General features: G+C 39.1%; 1 protein-coding gene across 7 annotated transcripts in view; it reads right to left on the reverse strand.

Annotated features, from left to right (window-relative positions):
* Positions 1-24,173, reverse strand: part of dlgap4a (discs, large (Drosophila) homolog-associated protein 4a) — a 78,977-nt gene that overhangs the window by 54,380 nt on the left and 424 nt on the right. The window lies entirely within an intron of this gene.

The following is a 24,173-nucleotide window of genomic DNA, read 5'->3' on the forward strand; positions in this document are numbered from 1 at the left end:
ATTAAAATAAACAACACATCACAGAGTGCGGCTATCTTAAGACAAAATGAGACTTTAAAAGAGCACACGGTGTACATCTGGCAACTCTAGAGCTCATTTTGGATTCAGTTAGCAAGATAATTGCTCCAGCATTCAACTGCATTCTATTCCAATTATAATAATGTCTTTGGTGTGTGGATCAAACAAACTAAAACTTGCATCAAACTTGGATTACATATGGATGTAGGACTTTCATGTTGAAGCTGCAGAAGCTTGACAACTCTCCTTGGCAGAATATTAAAGTGCATTATGTATGAGGACCAGAATACTTAGATACTTAGTTGGTTGACATATACACACCTGCATACACTTTAACACCTACATGTGCATACAGGTGCCCATACATAACACCCATACCCTGTATATATCTGTCCCTGTCCTCAAAGATACACAAAAACATACATCTAGACAGACTCAGAAATACAGGCCTTTTAAGTACTAAAGCACTGTCCTTGGATGCTTTGCCGCAATGTATCTGAGTAGACCTCGTTGCTGTCATGCTGCAGTAGTCCCGTCCACTCATTATCTTGTGTCATGTGACAGCATCTCTGAATCATGTGGCCCTGGGAGCAAAACCAAAAACAGGAAAAAAACTCACAGACGCCTCTAAACCCAGATGACAGCGAAAGCGAGCAATAACAATGTCCTTGTCCCTCTACGGATTACATAAGAAATTCCACCAATGTCAATCATGCACGAATAGGCACTGTCCTCCAGAGAATTCTTCCCTCCAGAAAAATAGAAACAGCGTGCAAAGCTACAGATTTGTTTGGCAGGTGTGAGCATGCATGTCTTTGTGTGTCTATCTGTAATATTTCCATTTCCTACTTTTCCAGTCTACTCATTAAAATTTAGTTGTAATGTTAAGCCTGTCAATGTGATGAAAATGGCATATTCCTATCATCTCTAGGTGCTAGACAAATCCTTTCAAAGACACTCCAATCCTCAACTAAACTCTGATGTGTGAAAATGAGCTGAAGATAAACTTCACCACCTTTCACTCGATAAGGATCTGATGTTGTGTATCAAGGGTTAAAAAGAGAAAATAGAAATAGAGTGCTGTTCTCCTCACAGATAGCACTATATAACACTGTAAAGCATAGCTAGACGATTGCAAAGTTTCAAGGATAACACCAGAAAAAAACTCCGATCACCAGTTAACAGTAATTTAACAGTATGTCTTCACAAAGCCTGAATACAAGAAACCTGTTTCACTATTTTCTTGATTTTGACTTTATTAAATAATTACATATATGGCTGAATCAAGAATATGCAATATTTAAATACACTGAAAGGCCTAATATTTAACGAAATATTATAATATATCCCAATCTGGCTTTTGTTATCAATGTATTAAAAAAAAAACATTTGTAGACCAACAACAAAGCAATTTGATGGTCTTCTTTGAGCAACTTAATAAAAGAACATAACGCGTTGTGCACTTTTAATACCCCTTGGCCAAATATAGTATAAGATTCTGTTGAAAGTTCCTGCCCTATAATTTACATTAGATTGTCTTTGTGCGAATTTGGTGCTGAAATCTCAATGCATTTTTCAAATAATGCGACTACGTTTTTCAATGGACAGAGATGGATGACAAAACGAAGTTGGCTAAGGTATAAAAACTACAGATGAGCTGGCTGTCAGGAAAAAAAAAAAAAAATGTAATGAATAAATGACTCAGCAGTCTGACTTTTTAACCTTCTTTTTATCAATCAAATAAAAGCTCACACAGCAGATATAAATGCTTTCCATTTGCTGTAAAATCTTATTAAATTATTTGAAGATGAACCTAGCTCAATTATTGGGAATCCCCCCCCCCCAAAAAAAAAAAACAAAAACAAAAAACAAAAACAAATAATGAGATTGGTTCGACTCAGAAAATATTGACTTATTGCTTTTAGAGAGAAGAACAAGTATTAAATCTTTTGCCTCTTTTCCACTAACCACATAAGCTCATTTCAGCTCAACCCGATGAAGCATTTTTTGGCTTTGCATTACACGAGAGTGTGGATGAGCAGATACGATTAGATACTATTTCTATCTTAAATTTCACAGAGTTTTCAAACAAGTTAAAGTGATTTTAAATGCAATGTAAAGTCAGCATGGTCCAGAATTGTTCTGCATCAATATGAATGTGTGATAATCATGTCGCAACACTGGACCCCAAGCCAAGGTTGAAGTAAAACTCCCAAAACCTTGAAAAATTGTAAAATAACAATTTCCATAGAAAGAAATAATAACTTCCTTCTTCACCAGTGTTGTCATGCTCATAGCTGCTATAAAATAGGCAAATATGAGGTACACCCTGGACGTGATCAAATAACCTATTAAGGTGTATGTGTTTGGATGGTGAGAGGAAGCCGGAGTACCTGGAGAGAAACCATGCAGATAAAGGGGAGAACATGCAACTCCTCACAGAAAGGCCCACAACAGCCTGACCCTGGACCTTCTTGCTGTGAGGCAATAGTACTAACCACTGAACCACCTGTGCCATCTTAATCACCACCACCAAAATTAGAGTTTCACTGTGTAATAATTACTGATATCAAGTGGTGAAGTTGCAAATAGCAGTGTTTTGCCACCACCTAATCCTTCGAACACTAAAAATGCAAATGCCCCCATTAGAGCCTGTGTTTGGTTTGTCTTTTTGGGCCTTTTTAACTCTAGTTCACATTCAAACATTCATAGTAGGTGACAGTAATGTGCCTTAGCACTGAGTGTCACCTTCGATAAAACAGAAAAAAAGGAGAAGAGAAAGTCCGTTCTGAGCTGTGAGTGTGTCCTCCATCATCTGAGCTATCTTTAAGCATTGCTGGATGATGTGAGTGACAGCAGATTCAATGAGCCAGAATCTGAGACAGAGAGACTGCAATGACAAGGCGTATGACACTGGGGGACATGACAGCAGACTGCAAACAGCTTAGCAACATCAAGGCGATGCACAGGCGTCACGCTGATCAGTTACATCATGAACAGAAAAACGTTTGTGGCACCAACTTCTGTGGTTCAACAAGGACAGAGAGCTGGAAGCTGCAACACAAGCTACTAAGACTGGCACAGCAGGCGGTTAGGAGTAAAATGGAGGAAACATAGTTAGCTCATTTACTTTTTTTAGGAATTGTAAAAAAGAAAAAAAAAAAGTATACAGAAGTTTCTCTCCAGTGAAACAACATGAAAAATCACCAGATCGTCAGCCTGGATGAAAGGATGTAGAACTGCTGCGTCTCCACATTGTCTGATGTTAGAGGACATTTGCAAAAGAAAGCCTGAACATTCTATTATTACATGTGCTTAGCTTTGGAGGAACTTCAGTTTTATTCAGTACTTATAAAGTTTATCTGCGCTCGAAGCTGTTTACACCAAGAAATCAGAAGCTATAGAGTGAACAGTGAAATCTGTTGTTTATCCAGAGGCAGCTCAGGGAAACATGTGGTCTCTGGTGGACTGGCATCGCTTTCAATAACTCCAGGATGGGTCTCTGGGATGTGCACCTGATGTGAAACCCATTCTCACTGTGAATGTGCCACATTATGCCATGTGTCAGAACTGTGAATCCAAAATAGAGGGAGCAACAATGGCAGGAAGAAACTGTTAAAGTTTTAATGTCCCCTGGGTACTTTAAATGATGTAACTGCAACAAAAGCAAGCCTTGCACCACACATATATTTAGATTTCAGTTACATTTAGGTATTAACTTGACCTTAACCTGAACAATAGGTGAAAAAAAATACTACCATGGTTGTTAAATAGATAATATAATAGAGATACAAGTCACAATTACTGTAAGATTGGTATGGCATGGTATGCTCAGTGGTGGAGTGGTCCCTGGAGAAGTGGGTATACACTCAATGTGTCACTCATTTGAAAGACATTTATTCTGCCTTTCTCGTTCGCATTTCCAATAATTGCGCATCTTTCAACGAGACGTGCAGAGACCTGTCAATCAACTGGGGTGGCACTAGGGCTGTGTATTGGCAAGAATCTGGTGATACGATACAAATCACAATACTAGGATCACAATACGACATATCACGATACGATACAACATGATATATCACGATTCTGTAAAAAGGCAATTTTTTTGTTTGTTTACTTTTTTAAATGATTATTTCCTTCAAGAATTGAATTACACCAGAAATCTGCACAAATACTAAACACATTTTTATTTGATCACAACAGGATCTAATGTTATATCACAAAATGTTCCTGTGTTCAAACTGAAATTCTGTTTTACAGACATAAAAGTTTAAGATCCTGTTCAAATGTTCATATTCTATTAGTTCAGAACTCACATCAGAACAGTATTTTAGTTCAATCCCAACAAAGGAACTAACATTATTTATTAAAAGAGTGTTAAATAATAAAAATAAACCTAATAAAATGAACCTCCACAATATCTGCATTTGAATAAATACCTAAAAATATCAATACAGTACTTTTTAATATCGATACAGTATTGTGAAATGAAATATCGCGATATATTGCAGAACCGATATTTTCTCACACCCTTAGGTGGCACTGGCACCTGACATGTCCAATCAGGTTCCAGAGATGGCCAGCCTTAGTTACCTCCGCCAAGGAGGTTATGTTTTTGCCAGGGTTTGTTTGTTTGTTTGTTTGTTTGTTTGTCTGTTTGTCTGTCCGTTAGTGTGCAACATAACTCAAAAAGTTATCGACAGATTTTGATGAAATTTTCAGGGTTTGTTGGAAATGGGATAAGGAAGAAATGATTAAATTTTGGTGGTGATTGGGGGTGGGGGGGCCCACGGGGGGGGGCGCAGACCACAAAATTTCATCAAAATCTGTCTATAACTTTTTGAGTTATGTTGCACACTAACGGACAGACAAACAGACAGACAGACAAACAAACAAACAAACCCTGGCAAAAACATAACCTCCTTGGCATGGGGGGGCCCACGGGGGGGGCCACTGATCAGCCTTGGCGGAGGTCTGCGCTCTCCGAGTGCTTCTAGTTTGTAATATTTTCTTCAGCATGAGCCGCCCTACGGTGCCTCTGATTGGCTCTTCAGTCCTCAAGCCTAAAGTTAACCAATCTAATCAGTGAAGGCAGAGAATATTAGCCATTTAGAGGCAGAGTAGGGCGGGTCATGGCTTCACCATTCAAGGGGAAAAAAATCGACAATCTGGCTCGTAGATACTACTGAATGATGAGCATCAGGGGGTACCGCTGTATACCCTGGACTACACCACTGGGTATGCTATGTCATGCTATTGAATGTACAAACATTTTCCCTATAGGCCATATTGCAATTTTGATACTATCCCAATCAGTTGTTCAGCTCTAATTCACACCACTCCCTTATCTATAAAACCATATAAGCACATTTTTTCAATATGACTGATAACACATGGGGTATTCCAAACAAGCTTTTATATGTTATTGGTAACAGATGCCTGCCAAAGGGTTTCAAGATGAGAATAATCGAAACGCAGCCTGAAGATTCAACCTCCTTGTCAACGTCTACGGGAAGTACATGTTTCAACACAGCTATACACATGATAAATAGAGGAGACATCATCTCCTTGGGGTGCAGCCTTCTCAAACCAGTCAATTTTCCAAAGCGACACTTACTGTATGAAACCTTGGTCAATATCACTGACACAGCGAAGGGCATTAAAGCTTAGATAGCATCATATATTAATCTTAAACACAAGACGGCAAAGTGGCAAAGAAAAAAAAAAGGTAAATTAAATGATATGAACGGCCTCTGAAATGCTTTAAGTTTATTGTGTCAGGGTGAGGTTGTGGTTGAGGTCGTGTGTGTGTGTGTGTGTGTGTATGTGAGTGAGTAAGTATCCATTTCAGGTGAGCGAGGCCCTGGAGTATCAGCTGCAGCCGCACACTTCTCATTACTCTGGTCAGCCTGCTGTGAGCACTCTATCACACACTGCCATCATGCTACTGTCAGGCCAGCTGCAGCAGAGCACACACACCGGAGTAGCATCAGGTAAAAGAGCTTATCACTGAGCCTTTAACACCGAGAGCCACTGTCAGAACGAAGATTGACTGCATCGCTGCTGCTCAAATATGTCATGGGAGAAATCTCAATCAGTAAATTGATGCATGGTCACTATGTCTCCACTCCTCAATGGTTATTGGTTGAAGACAGGAATTGGACAATGACAGTGTAAGTCAGCTATCAATTCAAATTACCTGAATATTACAGCAATATAATGTAACTTTTTTATTTATTGAACCTTTATATAACCAGCTAAGTTAGTTGAGAACCGATTTTCATGATTCTCATTTTCATAATGACACAATAAATCGTTTGAGCATCGTCATCGCAATGTACGTGTGCTGAATAGTCACATTGCGGGTCCTGTGATGTAGAAGGCAAATGAACTCAACATGTTCTCATCTGATTTCAAGGGTACCTGCACACACTGCGCACAGCGATCCACCAATCACAATCGTTCTTAATCAGTTTGCCAAAGCAGACCACGCCCCTGCACACAGAGGGAGTCACGGGTAACAGCATTGAAAAATAACCAACAAACAAGAGAAAATCACCAAAAATGAAGACTTGGTGCCAAAAAGAAAAGCAATGTCAGTTATCTGGAATTATTTCGGCTATGAGAAGGATGATATGGAAACACGTGTTCTGTGTTGACAGTGCCAAGAGGTAACTCTGCTAATTTGTTTGATCATTTACGTTGGCACCACACAGCTATTATAGCCTCCTGAGTATTTTTTCATATCGCAATATATAGCGCAGTGTTGAAAAAAATTGCAATGTCAGTTTTTTCCAACATCGTGCAGTCATCATAGAGACAAACAACCATTCACTCTCACATCTATGGGCCATTTAGATTAACCTACCAGTGCACATCTTTGGATGGTAGGAGAAAGCTGGAGTCCCCAGGGAGAATCCATGCAAACCACACAGAAAGGTTCCTGGTGTTGGAATCAAACTCAGGACCTTCTTGTTGTGAGGCGACAGTGCTAACCACTGCACCACTTCGCCGCCCTAAAATCACAAGACGTACACTTCTTCTCTTATATAATGACATTAACAGTATTTTCTTCTTCATTGTCACAATTTGTAATGAACATTCACAAAAGTGTTGCTGTCAGTGGATTTTACAAACACAGAGAAATGTAACTGTTATTTGTATTTTTTGTGAAAAGAAAATGTCTGCTCAGTTTAAAGGAGCCTGCACCACACTATGTCACTCATAGAAAGGTCAAACAATGTTAAGACATGCAATAGAAGATTATACAGCTTATAGGTCATTAAAAAAATCATTTTGTGAGCATGACTGTGCTTATAAGCTGTAGGAGCCAGACATCAGAGGGGAAAAAAATGCCATAACTGTAAAATTTAAACCCCCCCTTCTGCAGCTCTCCCATTCCTCTATGTATTTTTAGGGTCTAACTTCTAAATTTTGTTTACACTTAGTTTAGCATTCAGTACTAAATTTATTGATTAATTACTAATCTTTTTTTTTTTTCCACTTTGAATGACTATTTTGATTTAACACATAGGATTATCTGAATTATTTCCAGTGGATTTTTTCAGGAGTTGATACAAGCCAGTTAATTTGTTTTTCAATTTGTCTTCTAAAGTGTCTCTACTATATGAGAGCTTGAATATTCACTATCAGTAGATGATATGATAATGTTTGATGCTGCTATGGAGAACTGAAGGCAAAATATTGTGGTTATGTATGCACTATGTTGCTTCTTTAATTGGCCATGGTGTAAAATGGGAGTCAAATCTGACAGTCTTAACTGATTCATAATTCAAGGTCTCTTCACATATTCAAGCCTCTTACCTGTCTGAAGACACCAATGATTGACCAAGATCTTTCATTAAGACTATCAGAAGATATTCTACATCTTGTAAACAGAATCTAAACCAGATGCATAAGTTTCATTCTGAAAGGTAATGATGCAATTTTTTCTAAGTGATGGCAGCAGCAAATGCTTACAAATAGACTCAGTGAGGTTGATGAACTCTTTTCTTTTCAGGATAGACCTAAACTTAAAGATATATTTAGGAGCTAAATTAGTTTGTCCTGTTATAAAAGATTTTTCATTGTCAACTGACATTAAGACCACACAGGGCCACCATTAGCTTTTAATGAGCTTTAACTGAGATTTGATATTGAGGGGATTACAAACCGGCAAATAATGAAAACCTATTTTATTGCGGCAGTACCAATAATCAAAGAAAAGGAACTAGCTGTGTGCTGGAATCACAAAGTGGAATTGGCTTAAACCATTAATCTGACAGCTATTGTTACAGCCGTTATTCCCGAATTGGGCTTCAGCCATGTTTACAGCCCGCTTGTACTGAACAGGACAATTCTTTCCTCCAGTCGCTGAATGTGCCTGTGCTTGACTATTAATTCATATCTCTTATTGCATGACTAGAGGAATAATATCTGAAAACATGCAGCTGCAAACACTCAAATGAAATTAAATATAAATGGGGCTGTGTTCAGATTAACTATTTAGTAGCTGATGATATATGGGCCTTCAGTTGTCTGAGTTCCTCATTAACCATACATGACAACACCAGTTCCCATTGATTTAGGGGAAGTAGAAAGTGTTTCACGTTTTCTATATTAAGTATGTTTAATGTAATTATAAACATTTTTTTTTTTTCAATTTAGAACAATATAGAAAGTGATTAATTGTTACCAGATTGCAATTTGTGACTACCAGTGAATCAAGCAATACAATTTTACCCAATAGGAGTGGAACGGTTCACTCGTTTATAACAAACTGTTTTGGTTTGGGGCCTTCAATACAATACAGAGATGTGAAGAATGCGCTTGCCTTAAGTTTCCACATAAACCTTGAAGTGGAACACACACAGTATGAGAAGGGTGGCCGCAAGCAGAACCCATGCGCAATATTTGATATCCTAGACAGACGTCTAAGCGGTACACGCACCATCCACATGCTGAAGGCGAACCGGTATGGCAGCGTCACAGGTACAAAGCCAGAGTTGGAAGACCCTCCGTCTCCTCTAAAGTCTCTGATTTTGGAGCATTTCGGATTCCCTGTCAGTTATGTCAATGGAGAGAGACAAGTCAACAAAACAGGAGCTGTGTGTCGGCATTGTTTAGTGAAGAGTGGTTATATTTTTAGGTACACATCAAATTTCATAACACATTTAAAACAGCACCAACCAACTGTTAATATTACTGCTACCAAGAGAAAATCTGTAACCCAATTTTTGGCTTCAATAAAGTTTTTTTTTTAAATGAAATTAGCCTTCATTGTACCGAAAACGTAACGAAAATATATCGAACCGAAAATTTTCTCTACCGTTACACTCCTCTTAACCAATAGATTGATTATTTACTTACTTTAATGCAATGATTGAAATTTGATTCTACAGCAAGCCTAAAATTCACGTCCTTCAGTCATCTCTGCGTCTTTATCAGCACCAGAGGATGATACATTAAAAATATAACACCATTGCTACACAGGAAATGTAAAACTATCATATCACAGTCTTAAAATGATTGAAGATTGAAGATTTTCACTGGTCTCTAAGTTACTGCATTCATTGTAAAACACAGAAATTTTCAGACTAATCCAGACAATTTAACCCTTTCATGCACTGTCCACTACAGTGGACAGTTCTTCTCAGCCTTTCTCTTGTATATTAATGGGTTTTGTTGTTTTAGTTCCATATCAGCCAACACAGTGGACACTTATGCACCATCCCATACACTGTAATTCAGATCATTACTGTAACTTTACTGTTCTTGATAAACCTGATCTGCACTAACATGTTTGAGTGTAAATCAATTGTTATTTGTTAGACAAGAAGTTTTTTTTTTGCATATTATCTCCATGAACTGAGTAATTACTAGCATTAGAATATGTTAAAATGTGAGAAGACATCAGATTAGCAGCATTAAAAATGTTTTTATTTCATTGTTTTCATATCACTTTCTGATATTGGGTTTTAAACACGTTTCTTTACTTCAAAAATTAAATGCATGTATATTTTTGTAACTCCATAGAAAAAAAAAACTCGATCGCATTGTTTTTTTCATGGCTGAACACTGAAGAAAAAAATCTTGACTAAGGTTCTCATAATTCATGCATGAAAGGGTTAAGTTAAGGACAGCTGTGTTTGTGAGTGACAGTTATCACAATGACAACAACTGGCTGGAAAGATGTCGTGAGAGGAGATATATAAACACAGACATAGGAGGGCAGAATTATCATTACCATCAAAACATGTGGCAATGCTGGGTGACTGGTCAAAAAGAGGAGCTTAATCAGATGTACTGATGAGTGTGTGGCTGATGAAGATGAAGAGGTTACTTAGTTGGGGTGTTGTGATAGTAAATTAGGAGGGTGTTGGAGTGCAAGACGACTCAGTTATCTTTGTAAGATTAATTCAAGTGTCTTTATCTAAAAAAAACACTAAAAGTCAAACTAAAAGCTGCAAAACAAAACTATTTCCCTTGAGTGTGTCATTGGTGATGCCCAGGTCAGGTCAGTTGGGAAAGTGGCCATATGCCATGAGAAAAAAAAATAATTTTCATTATTAGCATACCAAACACCATACACATAAATAATGCAAAAGTTACAGTTTCTTTGTTCAAGGATACATCACTCAGAACTGGGGATCAGCATTTTGGGTGCCAGAGTGCCCCGAGAAGTCTTTGATAATAAAATGCTGAATGCAAATCCTGACCACATGTTGAGCCAAGGGGAGGCCTTGATCTCTGAACAAAGCGAGTGTAGTCAATAGAGGAGCTGTCCCATGAATCAAATCTGGACAGAACCAACACTGATGAGTTCTGCGGCATTGATTTAGCTGTGAATCGTTTTTTATTTGCAGCCCTTCCGCACCTTTTAGTACAATTACGGAAAAAATGAGCTGCTGATAATCAAGGTCTTGAGATCAAATTAAACAATAGTTTTCTGACATAATTACACTAAGAGTGGCGCGTTTCACAGCGGCACCATTATTTATCATGATATGACCAACAGGGTATCAACAGGAATGAATCACAAGTGTCACCAACAACCTCATCACCATAACACAACTACCATTAATCCATCTGACATTACCGCTGAAGTGCACCACACTCAACCTGTTTGGCCAAGCCTGCCTTCCCTCTAAGGTTTCAGCATGTGACAAATGAGCCTGTCCTGGCCTGTTTACCCTCAGGAACCACTAACGCTGCTAATTTCAAACCCCTGCCTCTCTAATTTTTAAATACATTTTCAGACAGGTGTTTACTCTTTCCATCCCTGCAAGGCTGCAGCGACCAGTAAAGAAAAGGCTGATCATTACTCCTTATCATTTGAAGCTGCAATAATTAAAAAGCTTCAGCAGTCTAAACACCTGCAGAGGAGAAAGTCTAAGTCAAACTGAAATTTAAGATGAGGCCGAGTCTTGTCAGTGCGACAGACTTGGGGCCAAGAAGGCAAGTAACAGCCAGTAACAAGGGCAAAGACAAGGAGAAACTCTTAAGAGAAAAAAAGAAAAAGGAAGAGAAACAAATGGAAGCTGCATTTAGGATAATAAACTGCCAGCAGAGAGTGAAAAATAGAAGTGGGTAAACATAAAAGTGTAGGAGTACCATAGACAAAAACAACTGTACAGGATGAATGAAAGACTATAAGTGATGAGGTAAAGCTGCTGCTCGACAGACCTGTCACAGCTTGATGTATGGGCCTCTTATCTAGCAGGACCAAATGCATTATCAAAAACACTGTGACAACATGTCATTGTGTCTCGCTGTGAGCACACGAGGAACAAAACTGGTGGGTGACAATGTCTCCTAGTCATGCCTGGATAAAAACTTGCACTCCCGCTGCGTGTGATACATGACGAAACCTTGACGACAGAAATGTGATGTCTTAAAGTTAGATTTGGTGAGAAATGAGTGAGAAAGCTCCCAGCAGGACCCCTCTACCACCAGAGCACAGTAAAGCCAAGCACTATCTACCAATTAATCTAATATCACATCGATGTCCAGATCTAATAATAAGTCCTGCAATTTGAAGCATATGAACCCGTGAATAGATGAGCCAATGTTGTGGAGGCTAAAAAGAGAATATTGCATAAGCAGGTGACTTTGCACAGGCAGTGCAGTTTCATCTTATTGTCACAGAGGGAATGGTTGATTAAATGAAGGCCAGGAGTGATGACATAGCAGCAGGCACTGAGAGGAGAGTTTATCCATTGGCCTTGAGAAGGGACAAAGGACAATAGCTCTGAGAAAGAATATATAAACATCTCCCTGCTCAGCTCTTTTTTCATGCTTATACAATTATCCCTTCCTTCTATTCATCGCCAATAAAAACCTCACTTTGCTGTAATGCTTTGAACAGTGGGATAAAGGAAAAGGGAGGACTAGAAGGACCCTCAGGCTGTGGTTTTAAACTCTTTGTCTGGAAACCGAGGTTGACGACCCGGAGAGATTCTTGATCTAAGCTCAGCTGCCTGTTTCACACTTACTCACGACAAAGATCAGATGTTTGTGCACTTTTTTTGCTTGAACTTCACCTGTATTTTCAAGTCCAGCCTCTTGAAGCAAAGCAGTGCATTAGGAGTCAGTCCAGTGGCTGTTCTGATCACTATATGCCCTTGAATGTAACTGGCATTTGATTTCACTCTTAAATATGTGTTATATACTGACTGGTCCCAAAAAAAAAGTTGCACATGCAATATTTCACTGCACCACCTTTGGTTTTGATTACAGGACACATTCACTGTGACATTGTTTTTGCCACGTAATGGATATGTAGTGTAACCAAAAGGTTCAAAATATTTTTTCCATCCATAGTTGCATTCATTTCTGATTTTTGATGATGGAGAATCGGACAGCTGCATCAAGTCTTCATCACATCTCAAATTAGAGACTGGACTTCATGGTGGTTAATCCATGTGTGAAAATGATGTCTCATACTCCCTGAACCATTCTGTCACAAGCCTGATGATCCTGATCAATCCTAGCATTGTCCAATCTGTTTGATATTACAGAAATGAGAGGCTTTTTTGCATGTGCAGCTTATTTTTTTGGCCAAGCAGTGTATATTGTAAAAATGTTAAAGGAATGATATTTTGCCTTTTTTTTTTTAATGGAATTATGCATTTTAAAACATTTCCCTGTGGTCTACATAAACTGTAAATGCTATGCTTGGGTCTGAATTCTTCATTAATTCAACTCCACAGGTCCATCTTCAACCCTATTTCTGAGTAATGACACCACAAAGGTCACTTTGAGTGCTGGCCCTTTAAATGCAAATGCGCCACTTCCCACCCCACTCCCTCCAGGTTGTTGGCTGTGCTGCTCTGTCCTATTCAACCAACAACTGAACATTTTAGGTAATCGGCTCAAAGTTTGGAAATATTTTCAGTATGGACTACAGCTGCTGCTGCTAACAAACAATTGTGTCGTACTCAAAAAATATTCGTTGGAAATCTTGACCTTATATGTGCAAATGTCGTGATGTAACTAGTTAGAGAGGTAACAAATTAAGCAGGAATTGAAACAGGTTGTAGAAATCCACTCGATTTTTACCAAAATGAATATAAAGATAACTTTACAGCACCTGGAGGGTTAAAATTCCAACGTTTTGAACTATTAGGGTCCAAATACACAAATAAACATACCAAAGACTAATAAAAGTGGGTTTAGCAAAATATGACCCCTTGAACACACTTTATTATCATAATGAAATTTGGTCTCATTTTACCCACCCTAATAAATACAGCACCTACCATTAGCAATTAGCATTTAGCACATTAGGAGTGCTGAGTTGCCATTGAAAGCATTCAGGGACCAACTCGAGATCTTCATCAGTACCTTAGGGCATTGGCAGGAGGATGAACTTATGTATACCAGTTTTTGAGGGTGGAGGAAACATGCACGGTGCTGAGCAAATGGGCTGGAAATCAACATGAAACACTGCAACTGTGACGGGGAAGTGAAGTAATAACTGGTTTACAGCAAGTCTTCAAGTTATGGGAATAATTATTAAATATCAAGGTTTGGTGTCCCCTTTCTCATTTGATTTATGGGGTTTTATGAGGCTCTAATTGCTGAAATTGAATATGCTATTTATACTAATGTTTTCATTAGTGTATAATCATGTCGGGCTTTCATTACCTTAGAAATTAAATCTACAGAGGGAGTGGGTCCACCATGTTCCTATCTCAGAATGGACTTCCTCTTCTTGCTTTTTCTGTTATATAGTTGGTGTCATCTGGTGTTAATGTCCACTACCATCACCTTCTGCGTTTGAGAGTGGACTGCAGTTATGGCCCGATTCCAACGAAGGCCTTTTGTGTTTTTTGCAGCCACAGTGGAAGATAAAGACAGGAGTATCCACTTGCTTGAAATCTGCAGCTCCTCCGCTATATGTCACGAAATATTACACATTGAAGCTGCATCTCTGCATTTCTATATTTAAATGCATTCTTTTTTTCCTGTACTTTCAGACAGTTCTGGCTCCCACACCATCTACTATTGTAGTTCTCGATTTTGCAGTGGACAGAGTTTGCCGAGCTCAGATTTTCTCGAGGATCTTTTTCTGTTTTCTTTCACGTGAATACTCCACATGTCTACTTTTTTAGCACTTTTTATGTCCTCCCTGTTTCCAATGCTGTCTCATCAACATATGTTTTGTTCCAAGACAGGTATTGTATCTCATAAATGATGTCACTTTTCATCTCAGTGTCAGTTTTGTCCTTGGATTATACATCGCCACCTGTGATGCTTTTTAAGAAAGCAATAGAGCTACAGTAAAAACTGCAAGGGTAAACAAACAAATACGCTATGCTCCAATCCAATACTGAGAGACGAGCTGAGCTTTTTCCAAATAAAATCATCAAAATGTTGTAACAGCAGGAGAAATACACACCAGAATAACTTTGAATCACAAGAACATCAGCTGTAACTGAATGGAAATAACTGAATCAAAATGACATCAACTGATCAGGAAATTACTTAAACAGCCCTTATATGCATTCATATTGCTTACTTTAGCTCTTTATTCATTGCCATGTGCTGCAACTTTGGACTTATGTTTGCATTTAGTAGCGATCATATGCTAATAACCTCCTTTATGCTCTCTTTCCCCTACCTCCATACAAAACATCATTTTCTGCTCCGTACATGAACGCACACATTTCACTTCACTTGAATCATGACATTCAGTTTCTGACGCTCGCCCACATTTCAGTCATCCTTGGAAGGAGACAGAGCTGGCAGTCTCACATTGGCCATCCAGGGACAATGCGGCAGGCAGGAAGCAGCTCTACTACAGTAGTGGCATGACAGGTTCAGCTGAAGGAGAGGCACTGACACCCATACTAATGAGACTCCACGCAGCGCAGTGACCAAGCGCATGCAGGAGGATCAGGCAGAAACAATCACAGAGCTTCCATAGAGCATATTGCCTTGTGGAAACCCCCCTCTGTATCATTAGCGGAAGAAAGTCATTTTCTCTTTTTACTTTCCATCTCATTTTAGCAAATACGTTGCACATTAAGCATTCACAACATAGTGGCCTTGACCAAGATCACACATCGATTTTGTTACCGCAGAACCACTGTTGGTCAGTTACTTCAAATTCATACTGCAGGCTGAGCATATCTTTATTTCAAAGGTTTTCAGCTACAAATGTCTGACTAAAGTTGATTAATCATTTTCAATATTAAATTGCATTAGGCTAACAAAGTATATCTGATAGAGCACCAGATAAATCAATTATATGAAAACATTTGAACATCATATAAACAAGAGACTCCCCAGAGTCTAGACATAAACATCACAGCGGCCTTTATTCCATGTAAGTATACCAGTCAATATTTAATCAATATCCTCTGTTTCAGAGATCCTGCAACTCTGCAATGACAAAGTAGGTAGTTGAGCAAAACTTTATACTGCACTGGGATATCATTAGTAAATGGTGTTCACATGAAGGCAAAAACAACAGAGAGAACAAAAACGTATGTCATTTACAGCCGTAATAGTGCAGTCGTGTTATTTTTTTTCATTACACTGATATGTTATTAAACTATGTGTTACAGTCTTTTTTAGAAATACTTTTAACACCAAATAGTTATTATTTAATTAGGACTGGTTTCCTGTAAATACTGTAAATCTTTCAGAGAATTATGATGAGGTAGCTGGTGGGGTTCAATCTGAGCCACATCTCTGCCGAGTCAGGTAATGTATACATAAGGACCCTCTATAATATAGTCTCAGTAAATCTATGGAAGACATCATATGAAAGTAATATTGATCTACTAAATTCCAGCTTATGGAGGCATGTTTCAATTGGTAGCATATTTTATAGAAATGCAACAACTTTTTTTCTCTTTACTCAGCAGTTGGCTTACTTTCTCTTAATTTGTCTTTTAAACAAAAACAGTCAAATAGGGCTACAAGGATCTGAATGCATGAAAAGGGCAGGTATAGTATATAGCACATACAAACACACCATTATATAAGCTGCTGTATGATGAGCAAATAAAAAGGAAATAGAGAGAGAAATGGAAAGACAATGACCTTTGGGAGCCCTTGCAATTATCTAGATGGAATTTATTACCACCCCCGATATATTAATAAAGAACAGGATTGCCTTCTGATGACAGACAGATGCGCTCTGTACAGGTGGTGAATCTTGGGCTAAAATTAGCTCTGGTATTAGTCAGCTCTGCCTAATCAGCCTATCTTCCCAAATGCTAAAACGTGTACATTCATGTACAGTATTGAAATTGTAAAGGAACTGTAAAGCAACCCCTTAATCTACAACCTACAGTCAGCTTCGGAGACAAATTCCCTTTGGGAGGTTCTAGCCTTTTCCAAAGCCTGCAAAGGCTGCATTAAATTTCCAAGTCATCCAGGATTTGCCCTCTAGCCTCCTGTGAGGCTGAGGAGCATCTTGCTGCCCCATTACCTGCCAGTCTTCCCAAACAGCTGCCTCCTCCTGCTGTGAATTATGCAACAGTAGTGTTTACAATGAAGGCACACTGCCTGTAGGAACACAAACAAGGACGTATAACCTTAGGAGGGTGAAGAAGGCGACTGTGTGTAAGTCTGTTCCTGCTGTCTTACAGTTAGCACGATAGGAATTTACAACAGACAGTTCAGGGTGACCTGCTCATTGACGGATGCTCAACACTGAAGGATGAGGTCAATTCCCGAGGTCAATTCTTGTCGAAGAAATCTAAGCTATTTGGACAGCCTGCTGTGGCGACTGAGGTTTAGGTACACACGTACACAGAAGATAGGAAAGGAATTGCAGAAGTCCGTTTTTTGCCTGTGTTGCTAATCCTGCCGCAGTAACAGAGCAACACAAGTTCCTATATTACATCACACATCTTCTCTCTACAGCCAGTGGAAAGCACAGCACTGCTGCCCATTAGCCCATGCTAATAAGCAGAGCAATTTACTGACAAAAAGCCAGTAACTTGCTGTATCTTGTTTTAACTTCATTTTCATATAGCCTATGTGCAAACTAGTAACATAATTATATAAGAAAATGCGGGGAAGGGATTTCTGGCATGACTTCCTTCCTATGTCCATAGCAGGAACACAAACAAGCCAAAAAGCACTAGTCTGAGAATAAAGTTGTTCTGTACACTATAAGGGTTGGTTTTGACCTCATTATGTGACAAGATGTCATGAATCTGTCTGTTAGTAATTATTCATGTACACTGTGAGTGCTTTTTACACACAACGAACTCTACTTAGTGCAATGAGTGTGAATACACATGAATGCACAATGAATAATAAATGGCCAGCATATAAATAAAGGTTGTCATAATTTCGTATGTTAATTTTAGTGTAAAATGTAACCAAATTGTCATGCAAATCTCTTGGCATGCTTATTAATAAAAAGAAGAACACTAGACAGTGTATTAACTTAGCTGGGGAGGATTTCTTCCTCGGGGATTAACGAGGGATAAAACACAATGTTTAGTAAACTGAAACACCCTTAGGCTGAAGAAATATAAAATGAGAAAATACAACTGTCTGTATACAGTATCATTTATTTACAGGTGTGAACCCATTGCATCTTTTGTGCATAACTACACTAAGCATTCAGGCTGATAGACGTGGTTCACAAAGTACTAAAAGTCTAATAAAGGGAAAATATGGTAGCACATCTCATGTCATGTGGTAAACTGCTCTCTTTAGCTTCAAGGTTATGGTGAGGGTGAGTGATCATGAGAGTGTTTGTGTTCGGTAGTCCTGGGGGACATGTTGCATCTATCTGTGAAAAGGGAGACAGGCTTCAAATTGCCTCACCGCTGAGGATGACACAGCGCACTATCACTCCTTCCAGCTACAGTCAAACTTTGTGTGTGTTTGTGTGAGTGTGGGAAGAGGGTTGCGGGTGTGTAATGTCACAAGGTTGAATGTTGTTCTTGACTCTATGTGGCCTTGACAGTGAAAGGAGTGTGTGGGTGCACCAGAAAGTCGCTTTTGATCAAAAATACTTGCACGTTACAATAACGTAATAAACAAGTTTCAGGGAAAAATACAAAAACACATAAACACAACAGTCGCAAAACATTGAACTTCACATGCAACATTTCTTAATATTTACAATAGCTTATGAAGTTATCTTTCATTTGCCAGGCTGTTATCCATTCAGTCACCCAGCTTTAAGGTAATCTCAAGATGTGGCAGTGACTAGGTCATTATGCAAGATCTTGATACTGTACATGGACAGGATTAAGTCAAAGCAAAGCCATGGTGTGATTTCCAGTTTCCAACTCAAGCTTAGTTTAATCTGCAGTTCACAAAGGGCTACTGTATTCCTTCTTGACATCCTTTACTCAAGTGTGTTTTTGTGTGTGTGTGTGTGTGTGTGTGTGTGTGTGTGTGTGTGTGTGTGTGTTGGTGTACACTAACCTGCAGGCTGAATCATTGTCTTAACCTATAATGTAATTCAATTTGACACAAGATTTTCTGTCAGTTGTTGAATTGGGCACTACCTGAACACTCAGGAAACTGACTTTTGTGTTTTCTCCCTACACTCCACTTTTGCGTTCAGTGTTTTCTTGATAAATAATTTACAGGACAAAGGATGCTGAGTACTAAGTTATTGCAGTAGCAGCAGAGGCATATTAACATATTTAAGGTCAGTGTCCTCCTTAAAATAGTACATTCCTTTAAATTAATGACCTCATATTAAGTTGAGAGCATTTTAGGACACACAGACCTACTTTTCCCTGGCTGATGTTGGTGGAAACAGCTAAACAGCAAAGGTGTGAGAAACTCAGATGTTTAGATGCCATATGTCCTGTTACATCAAATTTGTTGTACAAAAATAAGCACATTAGTCCCTGTTCTGATTTTTACATAATACAGAAAATACAGCACAAACCTTTAAAATTACAACATCCCTGTGTTTTTGCTACGTATAACTTCCTCATTGCTATTTCTTACATGAAATGTCATTTTGCACTTGCACTAATGAGTTCAGGTGCCTCCTGTAAAATATATGAGTTTCACGTGGTGCCCATTTTAACTAGCAGGTTGAATTATTACAATTCAAAAGAATCTATTGACACATAAACAAATATAAACACAGGCTCATTGGTCTTGGTCAGATATGCTAATGATCTTCTTGGCCCCCCAGATAGAGGCAAGCAGGTCAGAAGAGGAAAATAATCTTATTGTGAGTGAGAAACAGTGATGGCAATGGACCTGATAACATCAGATGTTGTGTCCATATGGTGTTAGGGGTTGTGACACCAGCATGCCCAGGGTCACAACTGGTTTGTGTGGATGTAATCAGAGGAAGGACCCAGAAGGCAGGCATCTCATGCTGATAATCTTCAGAGAGCTCAAATCTCTTTCATGACTCCCTATCAAGCCTACTGTTTATGTACACTGCTCAGCCAGTAAAATCACACATGAATATTTCAGCTAAGATAACGAATCACTAGTCAGCAACCGAAACAGATGAAATTAAGGATGACATAATCAATCTAATTCTGCATTAATGTGACGGAATTTTGCTGCAGGCGGTTTAAGGTAGGAATTGATCTACAGGATCATACAATCAATCTGTTCAATGCAAAATGCAGCTAGTACTTGAGCATTAATTCTACCTCCTATCTCGCCTATAGGACTGTGTTTGTTTACCTCAGTGTGGTTTGTCTCTGAACATACGTGTTAAGTCAATATACAAACACTCCTGTGGCATCCTGCTTTTCTCTTGCATATGAATTTATGCTTCTGATTTGATAAAGCGAGAGTGAAACAGGTGAAAAAAAAAACATTTCAAACATCAGTTTTCTTGTATTTGCACAAATTTAATGAGATAAAAAACTGTGTCTCAAGGACAGTGGATATTACACTGAAACCATGTGAGTTTAGTCATTTTCTACAGAGTTTTTATATAAACACAATCCCCAACAAGTACCGGAGAAATTCCAGCAGAGGTTATAGAAATTCTCTTTGTAGTTGCAAAACAAAATAACCCTAAGCTTTCAATATAACCCTGCATTACATTATTTCCAGCGCTGCTTCACGTGGTTCCTCTGCCACCTCTTCTCTCGAACAGTAAATGCCTCTCAGTCATCTTAAGCATGCAGCTTCTACATCAAGCATTTAGTTTCTTCTTCATCTATTTTTTTTTCTATCCAAAGCAGTCGGTATTTGATGGTAAACTGCAGGCACAAGGAATACAGCAACCATTTACCACCATTATTATTTCCTTTCATACTAATTTATTGCTAAATATTCCAAGAAAATTATTATTCTTTGAATGAAAAATATGACACACCATGAAAATATTGACAGGAACAAACAGCTGTTGCTGGGATCTTCCCTGTGTTGGACACATGAGACATAATTAATCACCCAGGGACTCAGACTCATTAATTGCTGTGTGCTGATTAATTGTCCCTCGTGAGGAACGTTCAGCTTAACATGCAAATTTGTGTCAGAGGATCCATTCAACGATGCAGCCCAGGCAGGGACTTATTGTAAAATGACACATGTGAAGAGATAACAAGACGCTTGTCAGGGGCCTACTCTAAAACAGTTGTTTCTATTTCGAGGTCTCAAAGTAGGAGAAAAAAGAGAGATGTTACAACGTGACGCTGATGAATATTGAGGCCTGAGAAACAAAGTGGGCTAGAGAGTTCTTTTGTGTGACATATTAGAGTGTTTGTCCTTGGTGTTTTGCTGCATTAAACAAACTGAGGAGAGGAGAGGAGAGGAGAGGAGAGGAGAGGAGAGGAGAGGAGAGGAGAGGAGAGGAGAGGAGAGGAGAGGAGAGGAGAGGAGAGGAGGAACTATTTTGTGACCTGACGGCGGAAAAGGTCACTGACTCAGCAGCAAAGGACATTGTCAGTGGAGTCAGATTTTAATCACCTCCAACCACTTCATCAGCTCCTGCGTAAGATGGACCGAAAACAGCATTAGCATAAGGTCATAAAATCTCTCTGATGAAGAATGAGAAGAGTCATTCTCTTAAAGAAATGAAATAGCACCACTTTCCCTTTCATTTGAGTCGTCTATTTCCACCAAATTGAGAAGACGATGATGAGACAATAGCTGAACAGATGGAGCACTAAGACACTTCACCAGTGATAAGGAGGAAGTGTACACATGGCTGAGTTCAAGGCTCCATTCTTCTGCCAGAACCAAACTTACACAGTTGCTATGGTAAATATAGAGAAACAGCAGCTTTAAAAAGTCTATCTATTGTATTTGACATTACCTACACTGAGCAAAAACCCCTTTCTCTCCTGCTTCAGAATTGTATAGTTTTGTCATTTCTCCTTTTAAACATCAAATCAAAAATGTGGGTTCATACATGTATGAGCCTTACATTGCAGCTGATATAACAGCAAAGCAAATCCAGCAATCCATACTGACTCAGTCACAGCACTGCATCATTTAACATAACGCAGCATGATGAGTGACATGAAAAGCTGGTGAATCTACTATATAGTAATTACCTTGTTGTGTATGGCAACTGACCCTACACCCACCACATGTGACTGTAAGCAGACTGTTTGGAAGAGAAAGGCAGCAAGAGGATATAAAAGAGGATTACAGTGAAATAAAAGTGAATAAAACAAGAGAAGAGAAGAGAAGAGAAGAGAAGAGAAGAGAAGAGAAGAGAAGAGAAGAGAAGAGAAGAGAAGAGAAGAGAAGAGAAGAGAAGAGAAGAGAAGACTGAGGTTTAGAGACTGTTCACTGAAATGCCAATTAGGCCAATACCTTGTGACATTTCTGCTCTTTCTCTACTCATGATACAGCTAATGCACCACAACATGGGCAGTCATACTTCAGGATGCCTTATAATGCTGCAGCTATAACACATTAAGTCAGGCACAAAAGATTTTAACACTTGTGCTCTTTTTGCCGCCAGCTCTCAAACCTGAAGAAAACAACATGCCACGGCACATATAAACAACATATACTCAACTCATATTTTACCATGTACAAAGAGCTCCCGGAGCACTCGATCTGAAAATCACCATTTGTGTCCTTTATATTAGACAAAAAATATTCATCCAGTTTCCATGGCAGTAATCGGAATATCGACTTAATGTATTCATTACGACTGTTTGCACATTACTGCCTCAGAAGCTCCACAGTTGATGCAGGATGCCACAGGGTTTTGATGTGAAAAGACTCTTAATGTTCTCTACCCTGTAACGTCACACTGATGTGTGATACTGTACAGTACTCATCTAATCACTCCCTGCAGTAGCCCTGACTAAGCCAGTTTTAAAAACACCCACCATCCTGGCTCACGGCCAGCTGGGTTTCCTTCAAACTCTGTGGTATCATCATGACTGTTGGCTCCCTGGCAGCAGATATGACATTGACACTTCAGTGAGAGCCTACGGTCCAACACCAACAGAGATGTTTTACACAGGACACCCAGGGCTGCTCCTATACTGGCGGAACACTGTTTGTACTGCTCAGCATAGATTTAGTATACCTTTTTCCTTGGCTGGTTATTTTGAGTTTATAAAACCTGCTACGCATTTTAAAATGTGCACGGGTTAGCCATACAGTAACAAGGTGTTTGCCATTAAGCCACTACTGTGAAGTATAAGCCCTTACTTGTCAAGCTGCCCAGCACTCAGCGAGTTTCTGCAGGCATCAGAGGCTGTACACTGTTCCACTGACATTCTTCAGTCTGCCATCCACAGATTTGTGGTCCCATTGAGCTGCAGATAAATTATTAATCAGCCCTTCACTAACAAAATGGGCTTTTAATTGTAGAGACTCCTGTTCGACAACACCGACTGAAACATGGGCCTTGATACAAACTGGCTATCGATCAACCCCCTCTGGATACAGCCTCATCTTCAGGATCGGACTGATCTGGTCCTGTGTGGCTGAACACACAGAATACAGTTTGGAAAAAGATGTGTTTTTCAGATATTACATTTTATATAGCCCATACAAAAACGATGACGCTAATCTAGCAGTGAGAGTGATTAAACTTCAAAGGGAAGATAGGAGGAGGAGGAGTATGCTGATGTGGTTTTGCAGCAGTCTGAGAATTTGTACTCATCAAAAAGCACAAAAAAGCTGTGCAACCAAGTACAAGTGAATGGTAATTTAGCACTGATTAATTCAGAATCTGCACTGAGTTAAAAGCCTACCAAGACTGGAGTAATTGTTCTCAACAGACATGTTCGTCCTTTCAAAACTCCAAAATCCACTTTCTATTTTTACAACAATATTATTAAAAGCTGGACAGATTCTATTTAATTACTTTGTCAGACAGTCATTTTCTACTGTAGGCCCCTAAGCTAAAATAACACATACTGGAAATGATCAACTCTAAAAGCTCTAATGTGAACTTGCCATTGTTTGAACTAACTGACTTGTGTTTGGCAGTCTGGGGGCCAGCCACAGTTCAAGCATCCTGAAGGAAACACAGTCAAATCTACAGCAAAAACATTAGACTGACATGACATTTCAGAGTCTCAGCCCATCGGCATGTTCTAGTTCCAGACACACACAGGATCCCACAGGTGAGGAGCCTACAGAGCCATTGAAAACAGGAAAAAATCGTCAATTTCAACTCAAAGGGTTGACGATGCAACAATGCAGCCTGATGAGCTCCGGTCGAAGCCTTCAGTTTTTGGACTGAAAGCCGCAACGCCCGATGT

This window comes from Sphaeramia orbicularis, chromosome 7, assembly GCF_902148855.1.
Source record: "Sphaeramia orbicularis chromosome 7, fSphaOr1.1, whole genome shotgun sequence".
In the NCBI taxonomy this organism is placed as follows: Eukaryota; Metazoa; Chordata; class Actinopteri; order Kurtiformes; family Apogonidae; genus Sphaeramia; species Sphaeramia orbicularis.